Genomic DNA, 6,864 nt, shown 5'->3' with positions numbered 1-6,864 from the left:
AAGGGCTACTTTACCCTTACCTTTAAATCCCCTCGCATGTTATCCTTCCATGACAGTAATCATTTAAGGCCCTTGCAAAATTACCATGTATGAGTGAAAAGCTCGAGGGAGGCTTTGCATGCAGCTGTGGGAATCATTGATTGCAATGGGAGGCTCGTTTTCTTCTTGCCACATCAGAATTTGGTGCGTTTAGTCTGTCTTCTAGCCTTCGATGGTGTTTTGTGACTCAAGATTCCAGATCGAACATTGATTACAATGTGTGAGTTCACAATATGCATCTTCCTTGGTAGAAGAGCGAGCAATCGGACGGAGGAAGAAATCTTCCACCCAACTTCAGCTCTTGAGAGAACTGCGGCCCTTGAGAGATAGAGAAAGTCAAAAGAAACGCCCAAAAAGTTACTATGTGAAGACTTGTAAAAATAATAAATGAAATTAACTTGAAGTGATATGTATGATGAAATTAACTTACACGTTGTACGTTCTTCTCTTTCATTTAGTTCTCTATCTTCATGGATGGTATTGTTGAGGAGCGCAGCCTTGAGTTTTACTCTTCAGATTCTAACATCGCAACAGAGACCGATTCCAACGAAATTCAAAATCTCCAGCATGCTCAGTCTCTGTGGTCAGGGTTGTGCAACTCAGGTTATGATCCCTTTAAGTGATCTAATCATCTTTGGAGGATAGTCGACCTCGTAGTTTTTGCTCACTTGTCCCCTGTCCTCTGGGACAAGAATGCTAACAAGTCTGGCATTTTAAACTGTATCTCCTTGGCTGTGAGTGAAGATGGTCACGAAATGAGAGGCGCCAATAGTAAACTGAGGGCAACTATGCATATCAACCAATTTGATAGGCATCCGAATTCTACTCCTTTCAAGGAGCACAAGGACGTCTGGCCCCCTCAAGGCAAAGTAGCGTTTGATGAGCATAAGACCCCGAGGCTGACAAAGTTGTTACAAAGTGAATTTGTAGAAAAGGGGTTGGAGATGCCCAAAGAGCCTGATAAGTCGCATAAATATGAGAGTTGCGCGGAGCAGGTGGTCTATGAGAAACTAAACAGGTTGGGTAAGACTCCCAAATTTGTTTATAGAGTTCAAAAAATTGTTAGAAATATCAAGGCTGAGTACGATGTTTTCAAGTATCAAGTCAAGCTAGTGCATAGATGCCTCAACTGTATGGTTGCCCAAGATCGCTTGGGCCATGTTGTTACGGATCAGAAGCCGTTGGATGGCCTTCATGTGCCGGTGGTGACACCCTCTGTTATGAGGTTCTTTAGGTAATTTTTTCACCCAATAATCATTGTGTTTAACTTTTTGTTTGGTGATCGTCAAGACACTCTCCGTTAATAGTGCCTTTAACCAACCTTTAAAGATACAGAAAAGTTACCCATTTGGCAAGAATCCTCCAACAAAACCTAGGTAATTTCTATAACACCTATTTCATCAATTTTGGACTAGTGCACTATCCAAATTCATTTTGTGAGATAATTTTGGATAAAGCATTTCAAAAAAAGAGGCTCTTATAAAACAAAACTTTGAGTCAAAAAGTAAGATTTTAAAAAAGCAAATTAGAAAAAATGACGTGACATGTTATTAAAACTAGAGTACATTAAAAAAAGAGGACTTCATGTTGTTAAAAGAGACAAAAAGTAAGATTTTAAAAAATCAAATCAGAAAAAAAACTAGTGTACATTTAAAAAACTAGAGTACATTTAAAAAAAAGCATGACACATTTATACAAGAAGTAGATCATATAACTCAAAGCCATATGGTGTTAAAAAACACCTTCCATTAGCTCAGCCTAGAAGATGTCATCTTTGTCTCTCTTGTCTATTACAACTTTACATTACATTACAACTTTACAGTAGAGAACTAAAAAGTCTTTGTGAAACTGTAGTTTCATTTCTTGTCTATTACGGTTACTTTAGAAAACACATAAGTCTATGGAATTAAATTTCACAGTTACTTTAAATTTCTATGGAATTAAATTTCCATCACTTGACTATTAAGTCATTAGAGAGAGCATATGTCCTCAAAAGTGCCTACTATGGCATTGGCTTCATGAAAACAAGTAGACTTTAAACTTGCAGGCCATCCGTAACCAGGGCTGGCATCGCAAATCTCCTCACAGACTCTCCTCACAACTTGTTTCGAATCTTCTACCGACTTGTAAGCATTCAGTAACTCTTCTTTTCTCTCTTGACTTTCCTCATCTTCACCATTTTTTTCAATACAGCTTCTAGCCACCGCATATCCTGTACGAAAATTTAACTCGTTCGCATAAGAAGTACGTGATTAAAAGAAGCAAAAAAGAAAGCTAAGGATATTCACCTCTTCTGCTGAGTTCAAATCAAGCAGCCATGTGCGTAACATATCCTCCTCGAATGATTTTCCCTTCATTGGTCCATACAAAAGAGATTTAAGATAGAATTTGAGTTCAGTAAATGAAGTCGGGTAGTAACTAGTCATTGTCTTAGAGGGAAAGTGGGAGAAGGAGAGTGAGGGAGCAATAGCGAGGGATGCACAGTGAGCTGCCCCTCCTTCAAGAGTGATAGAAAGTGAGGGAAGACGTAAAGTGAAAGATGAATACAAGTTAATCAGAAGGACTAGGATGTAAGAAATAAGAGAGTGTTTGTGGAAGGTACAATGGAAGATTACAAGTGCACTAAGGCATGATGTGTTCACTATGATAAGGATAAGAGTTGGAATAAAGTGAGAGAACATTAGAAATGCTCTACTTTAAGTGAGTGGCGACTGTCCAACTGAATAAAATTTTGCAGAGCATTGGGAATACTGTACTTTAAGTGAGTGGAGCATTGGGAATTGAGAGTTTGCCATGAAATATATTACAAATATTACAACATCACATATTCATATCAAAATTCTCATCATAGAAGGTTATATTCCTTAATAATCACATCATCACACATTCATATCATAAAATTGTGTGCATGAAATAAATATATAAATATCATGACTAAATGCCACTTAAGTAATAAGTCAAAAATTGGTGTGTAATCAACAAAAACTACATCATGATTCATGCATTGCAACAAATAAATGTCAACCATAATATTCATGGAGTAAACAACATCATGAGAATATGCTCCTCATGCATATATACAAACACAACATCATACATGCATCACATCTCTTCTGATGCTTCTAGTGGAGGTTGTGGCAACTCTTCTGATGCTTCCAATGGAGGCTGTGGTGCTCTAGATGTACACTCAGTCTCTACTTCTTCTGTAGTATGTAGTGCTTTTGGAGTAGACTTAGTATCCTCTTCCTTAAATGCAAGCGGAGGCTGTGGCAACTCTTCCGATGCTTCCAGTGGAGGCTGTGGTGCTGTAGGTGTACACTGAGTCTATACTTCCTCTGTAGTGTGTAGTGCTTTCACAGTAGACTCAGTCTCCTCTTCCTTAAATGCAAGCTCTGATATTGCTTCAGTTGCACATTGTATTCTAATGGCAGCAATTAGGTCTCGAATGATTTTAGCTCTAAACAATTGTATATCTTCGTCTGAATATTTGAGCTCCAAAGAGTCTTCCCATGAGATCTGTGGCTTAAGTGAGAAAGTTTCTTTGAAAATCAACATGCAGTTGTAGGCAACTCTCCACCCACAACTATGCCCATCTTCCTGCTCTACTACTAAATGCTTTTGGAAGTCTACCGAGTCTTTGTACTGTCCTATTTCTCTGATAGTAGATACCAACTTCTCAATCGACCTGCTCATCATGACATATTAAAAAAACTTAGTGTGTCTATTACATAAGGTACATAATATAGAAGTAACAACAGAGTAATAGAATACTTACGTTTGCACTGAGCCATGAAAGCCTGTAATCGAGTTAACAAACCAACAATAGTTGTCTTCAAGGTCCCAAACCACCAGACTCCAATGTTCCCTACATGAATAATTAAGAACCATTATTATTTAACACAATGTTGCCAGTATAAGATGAAAATAAAGGTTGCCATGATACTTACATCTCGTGATATGCCATAAATAGGACTCGCACGCCATGTAAATGTAAAGGCTGTAACCATTTACAAACATCGGCTATCATCTTTTTGCTATCGCTAAGTATAGGAGAAAGGAGGGAATCCAACATATACACACGGTTTTGTACAGCTCTACCAAATCGTGAGATAACTATACTGCACCAACAAATAAATGAATATTAGCTTATTAGATTTAATCAAAATATTGAATTATCAAGCAGAGAAAAAGTTTGTATCAAACCTGAGAATGGCCATCATAACATTGTTATTGACCTCATTTGAAGCTCTAGAGAGGATTGAAATCTCCTCTCCCCCAAATTCAAGATACTGAGGTCTATGTTGAATCATAACCCTAACATTAAAAGAGCTTCCCAATTCTTCCAATGAAGCCATGTTTGTAGAGTTGAGGTCTTCTATCCCCTTTGACTCTTTGACGGCATTCATTTCGCACTCCTCTGAGCCATTATCTATTCACCTTGTGGGAGGGTCCATAATGTCAACCTTAATGATTGCTCAAATGGTACATGTTATAAATGCATAGAGATGCAAATCCGTATATGTTGACAGTGTGGTGTCATTTTGTATCTCAAAAATTTGACCAAGTACCAAAAAGCAATTGTAGCCCACCCTCCATCCACAATTATAGATGTGGCTATTCTCTTGATGTGATACCTGACATGTTATATACTCTATTTGTTGTGCCAAGTCACATTGCCGCATTACTGTGTCGATAGCACCTACTAACTTTCGAGCTGATCTACACATCAAAACATATAACAACAGTGAATATGTGCATTGCATATCAATCTACATGTCAAGAAGTGACAACAAGTGTAGTCTATACTTACTCTAACACAGTGCCATGGACGAATGTCATTGAGTTGGCAAAGAAGCACTTCTTCGCAAAGATGTCCATGACTACCAGACTCCAATGTGAGCTGCATTATCAATAAAGAATAATTACTGTGTTTGAGACAATTCTAGCAATGCAATAGAAAAAACAAGTAGGGTTTGATGCTTACTTCTCATAATATGCTATAAAAATAACTCGTGCATCATTCATAGGAATGCGCTTCAACCACTTGCAAACATCCTCTATGGTTTCTTCTTTGTTGCTAAGCACTTCCGAAATACGAGGATCGAGCATATATGAAACGCTTTGTATATTTTGCGAAAATTTGCTATAACATTACTATATTTAAAAAAAAGTATTAACTTCTTGGGTTTAATCAAAATAAGCAAAGTATAAATCCAAGGAAAAGGCTGCATCAAACCTGAGGATGGTTGTAATGACTTTGACATTAACCTCTTTCTTAGGATTCAAGAGGATTGAAATCTCTTCTTCACCAAATTCAAAAAAATGAGGTGGTTGTCGAATTAACAACATAGCGGTGAATGAACTTCCAATCTGCTCCAATAGATTCATATTTTCATGACTCATCTTATTGAGGGAGTAGTCTACATCGTATTCTTCTTCACTTGCTATGTCTTCTACATCATCCTTCTGCTATAAAAATATAAAAAAGTTATGCGATGTACACATCCCAAATAAAGGCTTAAACAAGTAGATAAGGTTTCATGCATGCTTTCATTAGAGTGAGTCTCTCCTCCACTTGGAGCAAAAATTTAAAAAGTAAGGTTTCATACATGCTTTAATAAGAGTGAGTCTCTCCTCCTCTTGGAGGAAAAATTTAAAAAGTTATGAGTTTTACTCATCCTTAATAAAAATAAAGGTTTAAATAATCATAGAAGTATAAAGATAGCATGCTTTCATTAGACTCAGTCTCTTCTCCTCTTGGAGGAAAATATAAAAAAGTTATGAGATTTACACATCCCAATTGAAGGCTTGAACAAGCATACAAGTATAAAGATAAGGTTTTATACATGCTGCAATGTAGTCATATTTTCAGGTTTTTCCCAATGGTAGCAATTAGATGCTAAATACTCTTAGCCTGAAATGCTAGCAGATCGGCTTTTGCATATGATTCCATTTTGACTGGTAACTCCAAATCAAAAATCTCTCTAAGAAACAACATGCAGTTGTAGGCAACTCTCCACCCACAGTTGTGCCCATCTTTTTGCTCCACTGGCAGATGTCTTTTGAATTCTACTTGGTCTTGTTGCTCCGTGGTTGTTCTGACAGTAGATACTAGCCGATATGCAGCACTGTCCATCATGACATATTAAATATATTAATATGTCATGATCATAAGATACAAAATAAAAAAGTATCAAAAATATTAAGAGAATAATTACCTTGGGGAGTTGGCATGATAGCCTTCCATTGAATTCAGAAACCACAAACGGTTGAGTTCAAGGTCCCAGATGATCAGACTCCAATGTGAGCTACACGACCAGAATAAAAATGATTATTGTTTTACACAAACTTGCCAAAGAAATAGTAAAAATAAGGTTAGAAGGGCTTAACCAAAGACAAACATATTCTAGAGTCTTTTGAGGAGAGCTAAGAATAAAAGAAAGGAGAGCATCGAGCATGTAGACACGATGCTGCATTGCACTAGGAAGCTGAGAAATAACTACACTGCACCAAGAAATAAACAAACATTAGCTCATAGAATTGATTTGCATTCTGCACTAGGAAACTGATAACTGTGAATAAATAAACAAATGTTAGCTCATTGAAGTAGCAACAAATAAACAAACGTTACCTGAGAGCCAAGATAACATTGTCATTAACCTCTTTTAAAGGATTGGAGAGGATTGAAACCTCCTCTCTACCAAAGCTCAAATAATGAGGTTCTTGTTTCAAAACAATCCTAACTTGAAATAAGCTCTCCATTTTATCCAATGCAGCTAAATTTGCAGAATGGGTCTCTGTCATAGCTTGTATTCTATATTTGGG

General features: G+C 37.0%; 1 pseudogene; it reads left to right on the top strand.

Moving 5' to 3' along the window:
* The first annotated feature begins 509 nt into the window (after positions 1-509).
* Positions 510-1,277, top strand: LOC147880624 (uncharacterized; annotated as a pseudogene).
* Positions 1,278-6,864: the final 5,587 nt, after the last annotated feature.

The sequence above is a fragment of the Dipteris shenzhenensis genome, chromosome 32, assembly GCF_047967505.1.
Source record: "Dipteris shenzhenensis isolate YYH24624 ecotype China chromosome 32, Dip_SZ_1.0, whole genome shotgun sequence".
Lineage (NCBI taxonomy): Eukaryota > Viridiplantae > Streptophyta > Polypodiopsida > Gleicheniales > Dipteridaceae > Dipteris > Dipteris shenzhenensis.
The sequence above is the reverse complement of the archived record's forward strand: the minus strand, read 5'-3'. Positions and strand labels throughout refer to the sequence as shown.